This window comes from Erythrolamprus reginae, chromosome 1 (assembly GCF_031021105.1).
Source record: "Erythrolamprus reginae isolate rEryReg1 chromosome 1, rEryReg1.hap1, whole genome shotgun sequence".
Taxonomy (NCBI): domain Eukaryota; kingdom Metazoa; phylum Chordata; class Lepidosauria; order Squamata; family Dipsadidae; genus Erythrolamprus; species Erythrolamprus reginae.
Genome location: NC_091950.1, coordinates 93,497,238 through 93,519,528, shown reverse-complemented (window position 1 = coordinate 93,519,528; position 22,291 = coordinate 93,497,238). Strand labels below are relative to the sequence as shown.

Genomic DNA, 22,291 nt, shown 5'->3' with positions numbered 1-22,291 from the left:
AACCTGGTCACGGAATGAATTAAGTTCTTAGGTAGAGGTACCACTGTATATCCATGCAGATAAATTGAATCTGCTACCGGAAATGTACACTTGCTTGAAGATTCTAGAAATGAAGAGGACTAAGGAAACTAGATAAATTAAGCACCCTGAAAGTGAAACCCTCCTGAATGGTACTAACAAGTTGGTGCTAAATGCAGCTCCTTCTTTCCTGGGGCACATTGCTAAAATGACTGCAACATTCAAACACATCTGTTTACTTACAAACTAATGTAAATCATCTAAAAACAGAAGGAAAGCATCTTGACAATTGCAGGTAAAAGACATTTTTCATTCAGCTGTATCCATAATGTTCTTTTCCAACAAATTACTTGTCAATCTTTCTTCCACTTAATTAAGCTAAGCCAGTCAGACAAAGTTACTGCTATTTTTCAAAGATTTCTTGCTGGTTGCCAGCTCCTTGACTTAATTTTCAAGATGGTTAATCAAGTCCTATCTCCTACAAGAGTCTAATCCTGCTTGTCAAAACCTCTGATTTGTTCAGAAGTGATCTCCCCACCCTGCAAGTCAAGTGCTTACCTTACCTAATAGACTTTTCCCGTCATATCTGCCTCTATTTCCCTTTTTTGAACAGGGAGAGACGTGTAAAACACCTTGATCTGTAGTTCAAAGGAGTGTGTCTTGAATTTGTAGCATTGAAGCTTTCCATTGGTGTCACTCTTTTAAAAAAAGGATCTTTCATTTTTTTTCATGGAGAAAGCTTAAGACAAAAGCCTTTGTTCATGCAGTGATTTAATTTGCCCATGCTCCTTTTGGCTCCCTACAGTTTCAACAACACAGTGCACTTCTCCGTAGCTGCCAATCTGTGTAGGTGGGCTGAATGTAATTATCCAGAATGGAATTTGGCCAGGATACTGGTTTGAATATTCTCCTTTTCACAAAATTTAAAGGGAGTTTGAATAAGATCAGTTTATGGCTCATATCCGTGGTTAATCAAAATACCAACACTTTGTTGTAGGATTGTTTGGGACAATGTGTCTTCCCACCTACCACCTGCAAAACTAACTACTGTATACCTTGAATTGCCCAAGCAATTTTCAACTTGAAAAGTTCAAGGCTCTTGACTCACCATCCATCTTATTCTACTTATAAAGCTTGAGGTGTTCATACCTAAAGGCTAGGTTTTCAGAAAATAGGGCAATTTTATTTTCTGAAGAACCATTCATTACATTCTGGCATACAGGTTAACCACAATTGGGGGACTGACCATTTGTAACAGTTCTTGAACAAAATACAGCAATTGAGTCGATAAATCTTACATGAGCATTTTAAACTCTGGAATTGGAAAGAAATTTCGGTGGCTTTTGCTGAAGCTTCTGTCTATGGAAGCATATATAAAACATACATTAGTCCAAGGAGCTATACTTAGGTGTGGGTGTGTGAATCTGAAGTTTATGTAGGATTGGTTTCTTTAAAATTTGGGATTCCAAGGTTCCCAGTTAAAATTAATTCATACTTGCTTCCTGAGTGCTTTGAATAAGTTTAAAGGAGTTTTTGAAACATCTATTATCTTTCCAAATTTTCACTGGAATGAACATGGAGAGAAACAGGAATTGCCCCTATAGTATATATACACTACTCAAAAAAATAAAGGGAACACTTAAACAACACAGTATAACTCTAAGTAAATCAAACTTCTGTGAAATCAAACTGTCCACTTAGGAAGCAACATTCATTGACCATCAATTTCACATGTTGTTGTGCACTTTCAACTTTGTACAGAACAAAGTATTCAATGAGAATATTTCATTCATTCAGATCTAGGATGTGTTATTTGAGTGCTCCCTTTGTTTTTTTGAGCAGTATATTTATAAACGTCATAAAGACAAACAGAAAGTTTTTGAAATTTTATAAGATAGAGTGAAATAGTTTAAAAACAATATAAACATAGAGTTTTTGTTTTCTTTTTTCTTTATAGTATGATAAAGTTTAGAAGTGCTATTTTCTGTATTTTATTTTTTGAATAAGTATTTGATATTTTATAGATAAAGAACTTTAATTAACATAAAGAATATAGAGTTAAACTTAACAAGAATGAAATGTGCACGTGTGACATTTCTGTATTGATCTGACTATAGTTAGGTTTTGTTTTCTATATAAGTTAGACTTCTATGACAAGCGGAGCAATGGTAGCTCCTTAAATGTTTAATGTTGTTTGTTTTTGTTTGTCTTTTGAAAAACAATAAAAAATATTTTTTTTTTAAAAAGGCAAACAGAAAGTAGAGAAAGAGCGTTATCTGAGGTGGAGAGCCAGCTGCTTGTCACCAGGACAAAAAGGTAAGATGTGGTATAAGGCTTCTTCTTACACTTCTTTCTTCTGGATAACTTTATTTATAATCTGTGTCTGTTTCTACATTTGTGAAAGGAGAAGGCAAAAGCATTGCTTCTAGCTTTCCCTCACATTGCTTGCTGAAGCTAGGAGGAAACAGTGACTAAGAACCAAAATGGTCTAGTTTTCACAATCAATCTTCAATATGTCACACCCCCAAAAGGCAACAGTTTAGGTTTTAATGTACAAATGTCTTCCTTGTTTCAAAGAGAGTGTGGCGTGGCAGAATTGTGTGTTCTTGCAGTTAAAATTAGGCCTCCGGTCTCCATACGCTGTTCTAGTGCGGAGTTTAGGCCCAAACTAAGAATCTGATTCCACGAGATGTGTGTATGTTGAGTTGTCACACTTGTCAGACTTCCTGAGTGTCTATTGGAAGAAGAAGCGGACCATCATTTCCATCCATTTCTTTGCTATGCTTTTGGTTTTAATTATGGAATTAATTGGACTTCGTTTCTTAATTTGTTCAGTTCCAGTTGTCTCACAGCAACTAACTTCCCAGTATGTTGTAGAAATTAAACATGCCAATGCCCCCAGGGCACAGTACTTTCTCACTGTGGCTAATTGAAGAACAGAGTAAAGCCCTGGGAAAAAGAAGGTCACTCAGGATTAGCTTGACTCAAACAGTGTCCCCATTATAAAAATTAGCATCACCAGGATGGAGAAAGGGTTCTTGTCCCTTTGTCAGGGGTTTTTGTCTGATAAAATATTCAAAATTTCATGGTTGAATAGAATTAGCACCGGCAAGTTTAGTTTAGGAAACAAATGCTTTTCCTCCTGCACTTTTCAAGGGAAAAAAATATCTGAATATTTTGAACACATTCTCCACAATATAAAGAAAACAGATCAAACTTCATCATAAACCTTCATCAATTTTCTTCACCTGCATGAAGCAAAAATTGGTAAGTACCTATTAATAAGTACGCTTTGGTTGAGTTCTATAAATAATGACTGCATGGACGCAACCATACAGTTTGCTTCACAACACTATGGGAATAGTTTTTTCTTACTGCTTCCCGCCTAGTCTATAGACCTGGCATTAGATGGTGGGCTCTCACCTAAGCAATGAACTCAATTTTGCTTAGCTTCAGAATTAGGTTAGCTAAATGCTGCCATGTATCACATCAACTTGCACATCAAGTGATGCAAAAAGATCCCCTCCCTCCCTCCCTCCCTCCCTCCCTCCACCCACCCACCCACCCACCCACCCACCCACCCACCCACCCACCTATCTATCTATCTATCTATCTATCTATCTGTTTATTGGATTTGTATGCGCCCCTCTCCGGAGACCTGGGGTGGCTAACAGCAATAACAACACAGCATACAATAATAATCCAATACTAAAAACAATTAAAAAACCCATTATTATAAAAACCAAACATACATACAGATATACCATGCATAAAATTGTAAAGGCCTAGGGGAAAAGAGTACTGTATCTCAATTCCCCCATGCCCTGGCGGCAGAGGTGGGTTTTAAGTAGCTTACAAAAGGCAAGGAGGGTGGGGGCAATTCTAATCTCTGGGGGGAGTTGGTTCCAGAGGGCCGGGGCCGCCACAGAGAAGGCTCTTCCCCTGGGTCCCGCCAAGCGGCATTGTTTAGTTGACGGGACCTGGAGAAGGCCCACTCTGTGGGACCTAACTGGTCGCTGGGGTTCATGCAGCAGAAGACGATCCCTGAGATAATCTGGTCCGGTGCCATGAAGGGCTTTATAGGCTTTGTTGGTGCTGGAGTGTTAAATAAAATAGGTGAGAGTTCTTACCCTGAAGCAACATAGATTGACCTTCTCAAGGGCCCCATCTCTCCTTTTTGAGAATTCCTCATCCTCATTCAACCAACCCTTTGTGATGCAAGCTAAATCTAACCTGTCCTCCACAATTAAGAGAAGCATGATGGGCCAGCATTAGCTTGACAATGCTAGCTTGAAGCCAAAACTCTCTGATGAATAGTATCCTGGGAAGATGCAAATAATAAAATTTGATTGGCATCAAATTTCCATCTCCTCTTCTTCTTTAATGGCCCATCTAGCACTTTCTCTCATAGAACGATCTTCCTGGTGTGATCCCAAATCTTCCCTAATTCCAATGGCCAAATGCCTTACACACTGAGCACCCCTTTTGTTAACATCCTCAGTATCAATTCTGAATCCCCTGAATCTGAATTTGCCCCAATGTCTTATTTTTTATTTATTTATTTATTTATTTATTTTGTCCAATACACAATGAGGGTTTTATTTGGTATATATCTATATACTTTATTATTATTATTATTATTATTTATTGGATTTGTATGCCGCCCCTCTCCGCAGACATACACATAGTAAAATACATGATGAAGGTTATAGAGAAGATACTCATAGTAAAATATATCTAAGAAAGAAGAGAAGATATAGTAAGAGAACATATCAATGAAGGAATAGAAGAAGAGATATAGAAATAGAAGAAAAGTATGGGAGATATAGGAGAGCAATAGGACAGGGGATGGAAGGCACTCTAGTGCACTTGTACTCGCCCCTTACTGACCTCTTAGGAATCTGGATAGGTCAACCGTAGATAATCTAAGGGTAAAGTGTTGGGGGTTTGGGGATGACACTATGGAGTCCGGTAATCAGTTCCACACTTCGACAACTTGGTTACTGAAGTCATATTTTTTACAGTCAAGTTTGGAGCGGTTAATATTAAGTTTAAATCTGTTGTGTGCTCTTGTGTTGTTGTGGTTGAAGCTGAAGTAGTTGCTGACAGGCAGGACGTTGCAGCATATGATCTTGTGGGCAATACTTAGATCTTGTTTAAGGCTTCTTAGTTCTAAACTTTCAAGGCCCAGGATTGAAAGTCTAGTCTCGTAGGGTATTCTGTTTCGAGTGGTGGAGTGAAGGGCTCTTCTGGTGAAGTATCTTTGGACATTTTCAAGGGTGTTAATGTCTGAGATGCGATATGGGTTCCAAACAGATGAGCTGTATTCGAGGATGGGTCTGGCAAAAGTTTTGTAAGCTCTGGTAAGTAGTGTGAGATTGCCAGAGCAGAAGCTACGTAGGATTAGGTTTACAACTCTTGAAGCCTTCTTGGCTATATAGTTGCAGTGGGCTTTGGCACTTAAATCTTACCTAGAATTTCCTTTCAGCAGTTTGCCCCCACTCTTACTAGGACTCTCACTTCCAAAGAAGAAAACCTTATTATTTTTTGCACTTTGATTAATCCCCTTACACTCAGTTGACACTCACTCAAGGGGAAATACATTCATTTAAAACCAAGATGATTGCCTGTGACTAGCTGGAGCTATTTCTGGTACAGAGTCAACCCCATACACTATTACTGTTACCTTTCTGGTTAATACCATTCCATCACAATTCATTTCATTAATTGTCTTTAATGGGGTCTGCATTATCCCAGAATAGATTGGAGGATATGGAGAGGAAGGGCTCGGGGGGGGGGGGGGGAGGAGGGAAGCAATTTTGAAATATCCTGCCCAGTGCTACCACCCTGCATTCAGTTTTATTAATTTTCTCCTGTATAAAATTTCCTAGTTGAACTTTTCTATAATCTCTCATAAAGGACATTTTATAGGGGGCTGACTGCAGGTGGATTAGATTAGATTAGATTTATTGGATTTATATGCTGCCCCTCTCCGCAAACTCGGCGCGGCTCACAACAAGGTAAAAACAATACATAATAACAAATCCAATACCCACCAATCTTGGAGCTTCTACACCTGCAATATTTATTACCTTCACGTTTTGAACATGCAAAGTGTTCCAGAAAGAATTCTGAAGAAAGATCTAATGTTTAACTTAGTACCAGGTAGAGATTTTGTCCGCTTCTTTTCACTGAGAGATCCAGTGAAACATAAATTTGACTAGATGCAAATGAACTTTTGCATGCAACGGTATATGGCATTGGACCAGAATACCTCCAGAACTGCCTTCTACTGCACGAATCCCAGCGTCCGATAAGGTCCCACAGAGTTGGCCTTCTCCGGGTCCCGTCGACCAAACAATGTCATTTGGCGGGCCCCAGGGGAAGAGCCTTCTCTGTGGTGGCCCCGGCCCTCTGGAAAAAACTCCCCCCGGAGATTAGAACAGCCCCCACCCTCCTTGTCTTTCGCAAGTTACTCAAGACCCACCTATATCGCCAGGCATGGGGGAACTAAGACATCTCCCCCAGACTTTCTTATATTTTATGTTTGGTATGTAAGTGTTGTATGGTTTTTTTAACAGTTGGGGGTTTTATATAATTCTTATTATTAGATTTGTTCCATTGTTTATACTGTTTTTTATTGTTGTTGTGAGCCGCCCCGAGTCTTCGGAGAGGGGCGGCATACAAATCTAATAAAATAAAATAAATAAATAAAATAAATAAATATGAGAATCGACCTCCAAGACTAACACATTGACATTTAAGCTAGCAATTAGAGGAACATCTGCCCAGCTTCAGTGGAAAGGAATCTCCACAGTGGAGCCTGTTCTGCTATTATCTTTGCAGGCAAAACAGAACACAACCTTCTGTCTATATAATAATAATAACAACAGAGTTGGAAGGGACCTGTTGGAGGTCTTCTAGTCCAACCCCCTGCTTCGGCAGGAGACCCTACACTACTTCTGACAAAAATATGAGTTCAAAGGGTGGTTCTATGGAGTCTTTTACCTAATCTCAAGAATAGGAATGCATTAATATGAGCAATAATTCCCTATTGCAACTCTGGCAAGTTTGAGATTTGGGTTGAGAAAGTTAATGGTGTGTTTCCAGGGACAAATGGTTTACATCCCAGGGTACCGAAGGAACCTTGTTTAAACCAAATTAATGGCCTTTTAGGCTTCCTTCATGTGAGGAGTTCACTTTTTGAATAGCAAGAACTATATGTCATGGGGATGAGGGGGCACCAGGGTTTGAGAAATGGCCAAAAAAAGTTTGGGAACCACTGCCCTGGAGGATATGTGATGTATTTTGTATTGTCTTATTTTGTTATTATGTGACATATACATACCGTATACTTTTGAATATGTCTCTTTAAATGTAAATGCTTGAATAAAAACTATTTTTTTTAAAAAAAGAAAGTTGGTCTAGAAGACCTTCAAGGTCCCTTTCGGCCCTGTGATTCTACAATTCTATGTGAGGATGATCTTGGAAGTCAGGGGAAAGAGATGCTGCCTAGGAAAGAAGCAGATAACAGAAGGCTTAGCCTACAGCTGCATAAAGGGCAGAGAAAGAAACTCAAAAAGGAACTTCCCTAACTTATCAGGGAGATGGCAGGAGATTTGTACTTGCTGTTAATGCAGCCTTACAGTAAGGTAGAGTTAGTGCACGAGTGTGCCTTCCGTCCCCTGTCCAATTATCTCTCATATATTTCATGTATCTTTTCTTCCATTCATATATCTTTTCCTCTATTCTTCATTGACGTATTTTATTCTTATAACTTTTCTTCTAAGCTTTCCTTGATATATATTACTACATGTTTCTTCTCTTAAATGTGTATTGTGTATTGGATGAAACAAACAAACAAACAAACAAACAAACAAACAAATAAATAAATAATAGCTCATCTGTTTGCATTTCCTGTCTGATCTACCTGGGAAAGCTGACAGAAGATGACTTCATCTTGGCATATTCCCAGTATGAAAGAGGTCTTCAGTCACGCTACCTGATGGATGAACCATCAGTAATACCATCCAAGTGCCTATCACATCTGACAGATTCAAGAGCCTTTTAATATAGGTACAGTATATTTATGTCCTTTATTTTTGTTGTTGTTCACTGTGAAGTTGTGTCCAATCCACCGCAACCCCATGGACAATGGTCCTCCAGACTTTCCTGCCATCTACCATCCTCTGGGGTCCATTTAAGCTCACACCGACTGCTTCAGTGACTCCATCCAGCCACCTCATTCTCTGTCATCCATTTCTTCTTTTGCTTTCAATCTTTCCCAGTATTGGGCTCTTCTCTAGTGACTCCTTCCTTTATACCTGTATAAATGTGCAGTTATACCTGTATGATTTTTATTTAAACTTTAAAAAGGAAGATTAAAAAATAATGCAAACTAAGAAAAAGTAAGGAAGGGAAAAAAAGCAAAGGAAAAGGCAAAAATATACAAAAAGAAAACAGCTGAAGAAAACAGCGGGGAAAAAAAGGAGAAGAGAATATCCACAAGCAGTGCAGGGCTACCAAAATTTTTACTACCACACTGTGGGCGTGGCTTAAGCATTTTTTTTTCAACATCTTTCACTGCAAATTGGGTGCTCTGGGGTGGAGCTCCATTTTTGCTACCCCCCTGCGCCCCCCCCCTGGTCTGGGCAGTAGCCCACCCCTGGTTATAAGTGGTACAATATATATATTGGTGCAGTTTGTTCTTTTAAAGAAAGATATCTTATTCTACACGAACAATGGGCATTTGTAGATATTCACTCAGATTATTCAGTCATCACTAATGTATCATGATATGTTTTCCTGATACACACTCCTATTAGTACCAAAGCAGTATTTCCAGCAATGGTGTCTCTATTAACTGCCAATATGGGAAGCAGAAATGGCCTAATAGTTGATGGCGAACCAATGGCACGCAGGCCACAGATGGCATGTGAAACAATATCGGAGGGCACATGAAGCATTGCCCTTTGTCAGCTGCAGGACACATGCACGTGCTGACCAGCTGATTTTCGGCCTCTGGAGGGCAGGGGAGGGTTGTTTTCACCCTCTCCAGGCTTCAGGAAAGCCTCTGGAGCCTGTGGATGGCAAAAACAGACCCAACTGGCCTTTCGGAAGTTTGGAAACAAACTTCCAGTAGACCCTTTGAGCTATTTTTCACCCTCCTTAGGCTTTAGGAAAGCCTCCAAAGACTGGGGATGGTAAAAAATGGCCCAATGGGCCTACCACAAGTCCAGAGGCTTCAGTGAGGCCTGTGTGTGGCTGGAGGGGCAGTGGGGGTGGTGGTTGTGCACACATTTGTGGGGGGAAGGCATTGCATTATTATTATTATTACAGTATTATTATTATTATTATTATCATTATTATTATTATTTATTTATTAGATTTGTATGCCGCCCCTCTCCGTAGACTCGGGGCGGCAGTAATGGGCAGCCAAAATTTTTACTGCCACACTGTGGGTGTGGTTTATTTGGTGGGTGTGGCTTAATGGTCATGTGACTGGGTAGGAGTGGCTTGCCAGCCATGTGATCAGGTGAACTGTTAAGTCCTCGACTTACAACCTTGTCAGTTGTGTCACTCTCTAGGGCGACAATTTACTTTGTGTTTCCGGTGCTCTCCTTCCTGGGTCACCCCCCCACCTCAGGCTGGCAAATGGGTGCTGCCAGAAGCATAAATGCTGCCAGTGCCGCTTCCACACGCTTTCTGCTTGCACCTCAGATGGGAGGTGGTCGCGTAAAGCTGGAGGGGAGCCAAGCAGGAGAGAGGGAAGCTTGTCTGAGGCCAGGAAGGAGGAAAGAGGAAAAAAGCAAGGAGCCCAGATGCAGCAGTAGGGAAAAAAAGGAGAGCTGATCTGAGACCAGTAATCCAGGAAGTGACAGCTGCCGATTAACTGGAGCTGCGCACACATCTTCATTTCCGCCGGTGGAACTGCATTCCACCCCGTCCTGCCTGCTGCCCATCCCTGGGTGTGGGCAATGTGTGTGTATGCTATTGCACGCGTACACACCCTTTTGCCATCCAAGCAAAAAAAGGTTCGCCATCACTGGCCTAGGCTAAACTACATACGACCCCTAATTTCAAGCAACATTATTCTCGACCCCCACTCCCCCATCTCTTTTAAGTGTGAGTTCTGTTTTTATCTACCCTGCTATGTGAAGGATACAAGTTCAGATGAGCGAAAGTAGTGTCCAGTATAATAGTATAATAAAAAAAATATTGCTTCTGAAATGGCTAGATTCCAGCTGAGCCACTTTATAGGCAATTTTCTGCCTCACCTACTCCTGGCTTTTCATTAGAAGTGGTATTAGTAAGTAATCATAATCATAATCATAGTAATAATAGGGTCGTGATCCAAATCATGTTTCTCTTCATGATTAAGATTTAGAGATAACCATTATGCTGCCACCTGCTCAATGTGTTTCCTGCTTTGAACATACACTCTTAAGCCGGGATTAGACTTTTTCATCACTGCATGTGTTTGTCATTTGACAATGGTTGCATAGCTAAATAAGATTCTGCTTATGAGGAGGTAGGTGCTCTAAATTTCTGATAAATGGTAGCTAAAGCACACTCTACTACACCCTGGTCAGACCACATCTGGAGTACTGCATGCAGTTCTGGTCACCACACTTCAAAAGAGACATTGAAACTCTGGAGAAGGTGCAGAAAAGAGCAACCAAAATGATTAGGGGACTTGAAACCAAGACTTACGAAGAGAGATTGCGGGAACTGGGCATGGATAGCCTAGAGAAAAGGAGGGCCAGAGGGGAAAATGATAGCTGTATACAGGTATATGAGGGGTTGCCACAGAGAGGAGGGGGCCACTCTATTCTCCAGTGCACCAGAGGGCCGGACAAGGAACAGTGGCTGGAAGCTGACCAAGGAGAGATTCAACCTAGAAGTAAGGAAGAACTTCATGATGGTCAGAGCGATCAACCAGTGGAACAACCTGCCTGCGGAGGTTGTGAACTCCCCAACTCTGGACACTTTCAAGAGGAGATTGGACTGCCATTTGGCTGGGGTGCTTTAGGATTCCTGCTCAGGCAGGGGGGTTGGACTTGATGACCTGCATGGTCCCTTTCAACTCTAACAATAAATAAATAAATAAATTTCATCATAGAGAACATCCAAGAAAAACAAGACCACATTCCAGGGCCGGAGAGCAGGTGCCATGATTGATTGGTTTAATTTATCAAACATGTATTGTGTTATAGTATTATACTATTATAGTATTACAGTGTTCCCTTGATTTTCGCGGGTTCGAACTTCGCGAATAGCCTATACCACGGTTTTTCAAAAAATATTAATTAAAAAACACTTCGCGGTTTTTTTCCTATACCATGGTTTTTCCCACACAATGATGTCATACGTCATCGCCAAACTAATAATTTTTGCAAATAAATAACAAAAAAAAAATTATTGTTAATAAATAATTATGTTTATAAATATCAGGATCACTAAGTGTCTTATTCAATGGTGAGTACCAGTAATAATGGTGAGTAAATGGTTGTTAAGGGTATGGGAAATGGTAATTTAGGGGTTTAAAGTGTTAAGGGAAGGTTTGTGATACTGTCCATAGCCAAAAATGGTGTATTTACTTCCGCATCTCTACTTCGCGGAAATTCGACTTTCGCGGGCAGTCTCGGAACGCATCCCCAGCGGAAATTGAGGGAACACTGTATATTATTGTAAGCCCCTGAGTCCTTTGGGATTGGGCAGCACAGAAGTCGAATTAAACAAACAAACAAACAAACAAATAAATAGTAGTAGTTTGTATAAGTAACGATAAAAGAGGACAATAGAACTGTAGGACAGGGATGGTAGGCACAGTGGTGCACTTATGCACGCCCCTTTCAGACCTCTTAGGTGCCATATAGAGGAGATATGCTTTTTAGCACTCATTCAATGACATTGTTTGAAGGATGGGAACTGGATTCTGTTGGATCCTATAGGATGGGCAGAAACAATGGGAGAAAAGCAGTCCCTCAGGTAACCAGCCTGTATGCCACGATGGGCTTTGTAGTTTTCTATCTACACATGGATTTGAATCGAGGAACTCAACAACGCGCAATTTGCACAGCAGAGATTTCACATTGGCGTGCAACAGTCTAAACACGAGGAGATTAAGGCAAGAGTGACAGTGAGAATAAAATCCTGGGCCAGGAACGAGTGGAATTCACGCCACAGACATAATTCAAGACAGTCTTGGCTACAGCTGCTAACTGATTTTCAAGTTGGACTGAGAAACCAAACCGGGTTTTTTTTAATATCTTAAATTATATTTGGATTTGTTATAAATTGTTTTATTCTGTTGTGAGCCGCCCCGAGTCTGCGGAGAGGGGTGGCATACAAATCTAAATAATAATAAATAATAAACAAACAAACAAACAAACAAACAAACAGAAGGACCCTAAATTCAATACTGTCTGAAGTAGCTCATCCAGAACAAAAGATGGCATGGCCCTGATACCAGGGATGTCGAAAACTATCAACCATACCTTTTTATCAGTAATGAATTTAAGCCTGCTCCTCCCCATCCCTTGCCTCTTCCAGCCATTGGGACATGACCTTGATACCATTGTTTAATTGGTCCATGGATGAGATGAACAACTCAGTACCATTAGCATGCAGATGCTATTAGACCACATGGCAGCACATTATGTTACTCAGCAATGTCGTGTAGATGACATCAGTAATCCACAGTAACTGAATTTAAACATGCCTGGGATAAGCATATATCCATCCTAAGATAAAATACAGGAAATTTTAATTTAACTTAAACTTAAATATTAGATTTGTTTATACTGTATTGTCTTTTTATTGTTGTTAGCCGCCCCGAGTCTATGGAGAGGGGCGGCATACAAATCTAATAAATACATTAAATAAATAAATAAATAAATAAATAAATAAATAAATAGATAGATAGTATAAGGGCAGACTAGATGGACCATGAGGTCTCTTTCTGCCATCAATCTTCTATGTTTCTATGTTTCTATCAGGAAAGGTAAGACAGATAGACCCCAAGCTATGCTCTCACAAGAAAGGATCTGAGGGCTGGCTTGACCTTTCCCCCTTCCCCCACCAACACCAACCATGGTGACCAAGGAGAACTACCATAACCACATAATTTGTAACTGTTTTGTATGTATGTGGGTTTGATTGGATAGTTCATTAGGGTTTATTGTGGGTTTTACCGTTCTTATTACTAATTATTTGACTTTGTATATTGTATGTACTATTTACTGTTGTAAGCCACCTTGAGTCCCATTGGGATTGGGAGGAGTATTAGTCAGATTTAATTAAATTAAATAATGCCCTGCCTTCCTATCTATGTAGGTATCACTGAATAAAATCCCAAGGGCTAAATACCATAGCTTGCATTGGCTGCCGATCAGTTTCCAGTCACAATTCAAAGTGCTGGTAATGACCTACAAAGCCCTACATGGCATCGGACCAGAATACCTCCGGGACTGTCTTCTGCCGCATGAATCCCAGTGGCCGATAAGGTCCCACAGAGTTGGCCTTCTCTGGGTCCCATTGACTAAACAATGTCGTCTGGTGCAGAGGTCCCCAACCGCCGGTCCGCGGACCGGGACCGGGCCGTTGGAGCTTTTCAGCCGGTCCGCGGCGCCAGGGCCCCCTCGGCCTTTCCGCATCACCAGCGGCGCTCCCCCCGCCAGCCAGCCAAGCCCCGCGCCCGCCGGAACCGGCTCCTCGCTCTCCCCCCGCCGCCCGCCGCGTTTGCAGGAGGTGGGGAGGGTTGGGCGGCCCCGCCAAGGCCAGGAGGGACGCCGCTGCCCCCCCCCTCCTTCCCTCTCTCCGCCCGCCGCTGCGCCTCCTTGACAACGAGAGGAAATGCCGGCAAAGGCTTTCCTCAGCGGAGGCCGGCGAAGGTGATATTGAATGTCGGGGGAGAACGGGTATTTGCACGCGCTCCCTATCTCCCTGCTAGCCCACTCGGAATATTCAAAATAAGAAAAACCTTTGCCGGCGAAGGCTTTTCTTATTTTGAATATTCCGAGTGGGCTAGCAGGGGGATAGGGAGCGCTTGCAGCCGCCCGTTCTCCCCCGACATTCAATATCACCTTCGCCGGCCCCGCCTCTCCTCCAAACCCCCTTGCTGAGAGCCCGGGGCGAAAGTGCTCTCGCAAAGGTGAGGCGGGCAGGGCGTGCGCGCGTCATCGCTGAGAAGAATGGAGAGAGAACGAGAGTGAGTGAGAGCAACAGACAGCAAGATAGAGAGAAAGTGAGAAAGAGAGAGTGAGAAAGGGGGGGGAGAGAAAGAGATAGCAAGAGAGAGAACAAGAGAGAGAAAGAGCGTGAGAAAGAAAACAAGAAAGAGTGAGAGAGAGAGAAAGCAAAAGAGACAGAAAGAAAACAAGAGAGAGAAAGTGAGAAGAAGAGAGAGAAAGAGGGGGAGAGAGAGAGAAAGAGGGGGAGAGAGAGAGAGAGAGGGGGGAGAGAGAGAAAGAGAGGGAGAGGGAGAAAGAGAGAGGGAGAGGGGGGAGAGATAGCAAGAGAGGGAGAGAGGGAAAGGGGGAGAGGGGGGGGGAGAGAAAGAGAGAGGGAGAGAGAGAGGAGATAAAGGAAGAGGAGAGAGAGAAAGGAAGAGAAAGAAAGAAAGAGGGATAGAAAGAGAGAGAGAGTGAGAGATGCTCAGTGAGCCTTTCTTTGAAGTTGCCTCTTTCTTTCTCTTTCTTGCTTTCTTTCTTGCTCTTTTTCTTTCTCTCTTTTACCTTCCCTTCCTCTATTTCTTCTTTTCTTTCTCCTTCCTACCTTCTTCCCTTACTCTCCCCTTTCATAAGTTTCCTTGCTTCCTTCCTCTGTTCCTGTCCCTTCCCCCTTTCTTTCTTTCTTTCTTTCTTTCTTTCCTTCCTTTCCTCCCTCCATTTCTTGCTTTCCTTTTCCTTCCTCCCTTCCTTCCTCCCTCATTCCCTTCTTTCACTCCTTCCTCTCTTACTCTCCCCTTTCACACCTTTCCTTGCTTCCTTTGCACCCTTCTTTTGTTCCTGTCCCTTCCCTCTTTCCTTCCTTCCTTCCCACCCTCCGTCCATTCATTCACCCATTCCTCTCTTGATCGCCCCTTTTACGGCGCCGCTGACAGCTAGCTCCCCCCCCCCCACCGGGCCATGGAAAACTGGTCTAGCTTAAAGCCGGTCCCTGGTGCAAAAAAGGTTGGGGACCTCTGGTCTGGTGGGCCCCAGGGGAAGAGCCTTCTCTGTGGCAGCCCTGGCCCTCTGGAATCAACTCCCCCCAGACATCAGAACTGCCCCCACCCTCCTTGTCTTTCTCAAATTACTTAAGACCCGCCTATATTGCCAGGCATGGGGGAATTGAGACATCTCCCCCAGGCTTTTATAGTTTTATGTATGGTATGTGTGTGTTGCATGGTTTTTAAATGATGGGTTTTTTAGATGCTTTTTAATATTAGATTTGTTTACATTGTCACACTGTTTTATTATTGTTGTGAGCCGCCCCGAGTCTTCGGAGAGGGGTGGCGTACAAATCTAATAAATTATTATTATTATTATTATTAATAATAATTATAGTGAGTAGATAATTTTCATCACTCTGGTAAAATGTTTCCACGTTATGGTTTCTGAGATGTATTTAATGTGTACTTCACTGTTATAAACTGCCGTAAACCCCGTTCAGTGACTATAGGTGGGACTCAAAGGAATGGATTGCTCTTGAGGGGTGATAAGGGAGCGTAACTAATGGGTCTAGGATTTATGGTTTTATTTTCAGATGGAACTTCAACTGGAGAAGGATGTCCAATCAACACAGGTTATGTTCCAATGCATGTATTAGCTCTTTTCAGCACTCATGCAGCAGCACCTGAAGAGGTTCTCTGGGATTTTGCTCACAACCTAATAAGCTTATTTGCATTAATACTGCCTAGACCAGTGATAGCGAACCTTTTTTCCCTTGGGTGCCAAAAGAGTGTGGGCATGTGCTATTGCACATGCACGAGTGCCCATACCCATAATTCAATGCCTGGGGAGGGCGAAAACAGCTTCCCCCACCCTCCGGAGGCCAGAAATGGAGTGTTTCCCAACTTCTGGTGGGCCCAGTAGATTCATGTTTTGCCCTCCCCAGGCTTCAAAGGCTTCCCTGGAGCCAGGGGAGGGTAAAAGTGCCCTCCCCCATCCCCCCAGAGGCTCTCTGGAAGCCAAAAATGCCCTCCCAGAGCCTCTGTGTGAGCCAAAAACCAGCTGGCGGGCACACACAATCATGTTAGAGCTGAGCTAGGGCAACAGTTCATGTACCCGTGCCATTGGTTCGCAATCACTGGCCTAGACATTAAATGTGAACACTACATGAACCCAATCATACTAATGTTTATTTTTTTTAAAATCTAGCTTCATGACATTTCTAGTTTTTAAAAAAATCCTAGTGTACAGCTCATGATGTAGAGAATTAACACAATTTTTTGAATGCTTTTTCCCTATTGCCAATCAGTTATGACATAATATTGTTGATCTTGGAGTCCTATTGGACAACCATTTAAATATGAGAAAGTAGTGTGCAGCAGCTCCCAGAAAAGCCAACACAGTTCTAGGTTGCATTAACAGAGGGATATAATCAAGATCAGGCAAAGTCTTAATATCACTATATAAAGCCTTGGTAAGGCCACACTTGGAATGCTGCATTCAGTTTTGGTCGTCATGATGCAAAAAGGATATTGAGACTCTAGAAAAAGTGCAGAGAAGAGCAACAAAGATGATATGGGGACTGGAGGCTAAACATATGAAGAATGGTTGCAGGAACTGGGCATGGCTAGTTTAATGAAAAGAAGGACCAGGGGAGACATGATAGCAATCTTCCAGTATCTCAGGAGTTGCCACAAAGTAGAAGGAGTCAACCTATTCTCCCAAGCTCCTGAGAGTAGAACAAGAAGCAACAGGTGGAAACTAAACAAGGAGAGAAGTTACTTAGAACTAAGGGCAAATTTCCTGACAGTCAGAACAGTTGATCAGTGGAACAGCTTGCCTCCAGAAGTTGTGAATGCCCAACACTGGAAATTTTTAAGCAGATGTTGGATAACCATCTGTCTGAAGTAGTGTAGGGTTTCCTGCCTAAGCAGGGGGTTGGACTAGAAGACCTCCAAGGTCCCTTCCAACACTGTTATTGTTGTTGTTGTTGTTCTTCTTCTTCTTATTATTATTATTATTTCTAGTAACTAAAGGTCTTCTTTTTGAAAATTCATGAAGTTACAGTACTTAACTCTCTTATGTACTGTATGTACTGTAATACATTGGCCCAGTACAAAACTGAATATCCCATTGAGTACCACTGAATACCACCCTATTGAAATAATAATACCCTTGCTTGGGGAGTGCTGAGTACCACACTATTGAAATAGAAATAATACCCTTGCCCAGGGAGAATATTCTATAATTGGGCCCTATAGTTGAGAAGGCTTTGGAAACCTCTCGCTCCATTTCAGCTGGCTGTGGTACCCAGAGGAAATCCTTGGAGGATGAACCCTGGCAGATGGATGAAAGTGATCTTGAGATATTTTGACCCCAAGCTACCCAGGGCTTTGGAAGACAACACTGTGAAGTTTATTGCTTCTTTAAATATGAAAGAAGCCTGAAGCATTCAAGTCTTCTCAAGCTAAATGTTAATGACCAAGGCTGTAAGGACAAGAATGAAGGGGAATAGTTAAGAAGCAAATTTATATTTGTGCATTTGCTAGGTCACAATCACTATACTTACAACTACCTTCAAGAAACAATACATTATAGCATTTGGGACTTGAAAACAGACAAGCAACTAGGGTAGATGACAAAGTACTGGCCTCAAATGGACCAGTCATAATAAGTTACCTTGCAGCTCCTTTTTGACAGTTGTGAAATTTCCATACTGCTTTTAAAGGTAACCCACATAAAACTGATTGTAATCTCCCAGCATGCATAATTGATGATACATGATTCTTGCCATACACAGCTGCACCTTACAGTAGATATCAGTTTGAAGACAAAAAAAGCTGGGATAGGCTCATATTTTCCGCTACTTTCTCCTATTGGTATCTTATGATTATATTACTTTGTTGCTGCACATACACTGAGAGCCCTTCATGGCACCGGACCAGATTATCTCAGGGACCGCCTTCTGCTGCACGAATCCCAGCGACCAGTTAGGTCCCACAGAGTGGGTCTTCTCCAGGTCCCATCAACTAAACAATGTCGTTTGGTGGGACCCAGGGGAAGAGCCTTCTCTGTGGCGGCCCCGGCCCTCTGGAACCAATTCCCCCCAGAGATTAGAATTGCCCCCACCCTCCTTGCCTTTCGTAAGCTCCTTAAAACCCACCTCTGCCACCAGGCATGGGGGAATTGAGATACTCTTTCCCCTAGGCCTCTACAATTTTATGCATGGTATATCTGTATGTATGTTTGGTTTTTATAATAATGGGTTTTTAACTGATTTAGTATTATTATTATATGCTGTTTTATTACTGTTGTTAGCCGCCCTGAGTCTGCGGAGAGGGGCGGCATATAAATCCAATAAATAAATAAATAAATTATGCACTGGAGACAAATTCCTTGTGTGTCCAATCACTCTTGGCCAATAAAGCTGTTTTGTTCTGTTCTGCTCTATGTTACACTCGATTCTTGATTCTCGGTTTTCTTTTTCTCTTTGACCAAAGCAACTTCTGTTCCAAAGCCAATCCAGAATTCAGACTACAATGGAGCTAGAAAATGACATCACTGATCACACACCACAATTCCCTTACCCATCTGTAGTATTCTGATTTGCTTGATAATTTAAAGGATTTTTTCTTCCCAATTTAATTCCTTTTGCATTATTAATCCAAACTAAATGAGATTATGACATTTTTCCCCAAGCCACAGTGTAAATTAAGCTAAAAAGACCATATAACTGTTAAAGGCCATGTGTGTAAATTAATGCTTGTCTAGAAGTTTGAACCCTGTTCTCTGTAGTAAAAGTTCATTACTTTCTTCATTATTAAGCCTTCCCTAACTTGGACTCTTCTATATTTTTGATATTACTATTCCCATAATCCTCAATCAAGTTTTAAATAAAAGGATTAAATTACACTTAAGCTGATTTCAGCCCTGAGTTTTAAATGTTCATAAGCCTGTATAGTTCATCTGTAATGTTCATTGATTTCTCAATTTTCTCTGTAGCTAGGCAGAATTTTGCAGTAAATGATCTGAAGAACCTTCAGATAATTTGGTCAAGCAATTTCCCTATAACATTAGAAAACAATTACAACAGCATGGTAGCCTGCTTCAATTTCATTAAAACATTTTCACTTTTGTCTAATACCCACATTAATTAACCTCCAAGCATTTGTTTTAAATCTTTTACACATTTCAAGAGTCTACAAATGAACAAACTGTGTTGTAAGAGTCTCTTCTTGACATTCTGATGAAAAAGACAAGAAGAAAGTCGCATATCAAAACTGAAATACAGTCAATTAAGTTCACATTAGATTTAGACAAGTTACTGCAAATGGAAATAAATTCTATTACCATTTTAGAGAACACAGTCTTTCAAAGTTTATTATGCTTCAAAATAGCAAAACAACTGATGAAGTAAACATTTACACTATGCATATTAACAATTCTACCAGTTTTGAGAAGAGTTCAACATTTTAATATTTTAGACATGTACGTCAGAACTACCTAAGTCAATAAGATGCTTTGAAAATATTATTTCTTTCTTCTATTGTTAATCTCCTTTAGCCTGATTTGTTAGTAATATCTGCCTATGAGTGTGTACCAAAGAATAAGACTATAGCTCATGCCATGATCTTCCTTTGTTTATTTTTTTCCAAGAATCTTATGCAAGAGCGCTGGGTATCTTTTAAAATCTGGGCCTTTTAAATTTCATTTAAAAATTAATGTCTAATGTGTGCTATCTAGTAATATTGTGAGTGGGTGTCAAGTTACTGGATCTTATTAATTTAACATGAAAACATTGATCTTCATATATAATGACACTCCTAGTGTTTCTGTCCATGGTATAACCTTATATACAAAGAGAAATTATGTCTTAATACTTAACACAACCAACCAACCAACCTACCTACGAGGGTCGCCCAGAAAGTAATGCACCACATTTTTTTTCCAGCCTACACCTGTGATGGTGAACCTTTTTTTTCATCGGGTGGTGAAAGAGCATGTGCGCATGCTATCGCACACGTGCAAGTGTCCACACCCTTAAGTCAATGCCCGGGAAGGGTGAAAACAGCTTCCCCTGTCCCCAGGAGGCCCTCTGAAGGCCTCCCCTGTCCCCAGGAGGCCCAACTTCTGGTGGGCCCAGTAGGCTCGTGTTTCACCCTCCCCAGGCTCCAAAAGCTTCCCTGGAGCCGGCAGTGGGTTAAAAATGCCTTCCCTCATTCCCCCGGAAGCCAAAAACACCCTCCCAGAGCCTCTGTGTGAGCCAAAAATTAGATGGCCAGCACACACATGCATATTGGAGCTGAGCTAGGGCAACAGCTCGCGTGCCAGCAGATATAGCTCCATGTCCCACCTGTGGCATCCGTGCCATAGGTTCACCATCACTGGCCTAAGTAATGGTACAGTAATGGCATGAATGTGAAACTTTAGATATACATTATTTGAATTGTGAGGAATGAATGTGTAAGTTTTGTGTTTCTTCAGACAGATAGCGTAGCTGCAGCAGTGTTACAAAATGGTGTCTGCAAGTCAGTGTTTCCCAACTTTGGCAACTTGAAGATATTTGGACTTCAACTCCCAGAATTCCCCAGCCAGCAAATGCTGGCTGGGGAATTCTGGGAGTTGAAGTCCAGATATCTTCAAGTTGCCAAGGTTGGGAAACATTGCTATAAGTGATGTACATTATGAGGCTCGCCCAGAAAGTAATGCACCACATTTTTTTCTTCAACAACTATTTATTGAACACAATGAAACTTACGCACAAGAAAGAAGGATGTTTCTTCTACACTCCCTATTTATGCACATAATCTCCGTCCCGTTCTATGGCCTTCCTCCAGCGAGACACAAGGGTGTGTACGATTTGTCGGTACCACTTCTTGTTCTGGTCACTAAGCCATTTCTGCACTGTGTGAATCACCTCTTCCACACTTCCTTTGCTGATTGACAGCTTTAGTGCCAACTACCGAGTCGTTATGCGTCGTTCCTTGTGAATGAGCACATCAGCAAGCTGCGTCTTGTCAGGTGTGACAGCAGTGGCTGGCCGCCCCGAAGGCTGCAAATCTTGGAGCTCTGCCTAACCATCTTCTAATGGCCTCACCCTCTGTGCCCAGCGACTAACCATACTTCTGTCAACTGCATATTCTCCATGAACTATACACAAAAGTTTGTGAATGTTCCCAACAGTTTCTTTCTCCGCAGTAAGAAATTCAATGATGACACGCTGCTTGTAACGTACATCACTTAGAGATGCCATTTTAAAACACTGCTGCAGCTACGCTATGTGTCTGAAGACACACAACATTTACACACACACTCCTGACAATTCAATTAATGTATATCTAAAGTTTCACATCTGTATTATTACTGTAGGCTGAGAAAAAAAAATGTGGTACATTACTTTCTGGGCAACCCTTGTACCTTCCCCTCTCTCCCTTCCCAAAGTACCATGCTCCATTTTGGGGAAAAGAGTCCTCTCTATCTTTTTTCTTGCTTCCCTAGGTTTCTTCTTATTTCATATGCTGCAACGTCCTACCGGTCAATGACTACTTCAGCTTCAACCGCAACAACACAAGAGCACGCAACAGATTCAATCTTAACACGAACTGCTCCAAACTTGACTGTAAAAAATATGACTTTAACAATCGAGTTGTCGAAGTGTGGAACTCATTACCGGACTCAATAGTGTCAACCCCCAACCCCCAACATTTCTCCCTTAGACTCTCCACGATTGACCTCTCCAGGTTCCTAAGAGGCCAGTAAGGGGCGTACATAAGTGCACTGGTGTGCCTTTCATCCCCTGTCCGATTGTCTTTCCTTTCTATCATATATCATATATATTTTCTTCCTTTCATATATCTTCTCTTCTATTTTCACTTTTATCCTTATATATATTACTTCATGTTTATTTTCTTCCTATGTATTTGTGTATTGGACAAATGAATAAATAAATAAATGAACAAATAAATAAATGAATGAATGAATAAATAAACAAACAAACAAACAAACAAATAAATAAATAAATGAGTTATGGACTGAATTCAGTGTTTGGGTTTACCTATTGATCAGCTAATGAAGGAACACCGACTGACTCAGAGAGAATTCTGTATTCTCTTGGTATC

At 41.5% G+C, this 22,291-nt stretch overlaps 1 long non-coding RNA gene across 1 annotated transcript; it reads left to right on the top strand.

Annotated features, from left to right (window-relative positions):
* The first annotated feature begins 2,264 nt into the window (after nt 1-2,264).
* LOC139157665 (uncharacterized) lies at nt 2,265-21,765 on the top strand. The gene is made up of 3 exons (XR_011557529.1): nt 2,265-2,334; nt 7,958-8,094; nt 21,672-21,765. It is a non-coding gene; the product is annotated as an uncharacterized lncRNA (long non-coding RNA).
* Nucleotides 21,766-22,291: the final 526 nt, after the last annotated feature.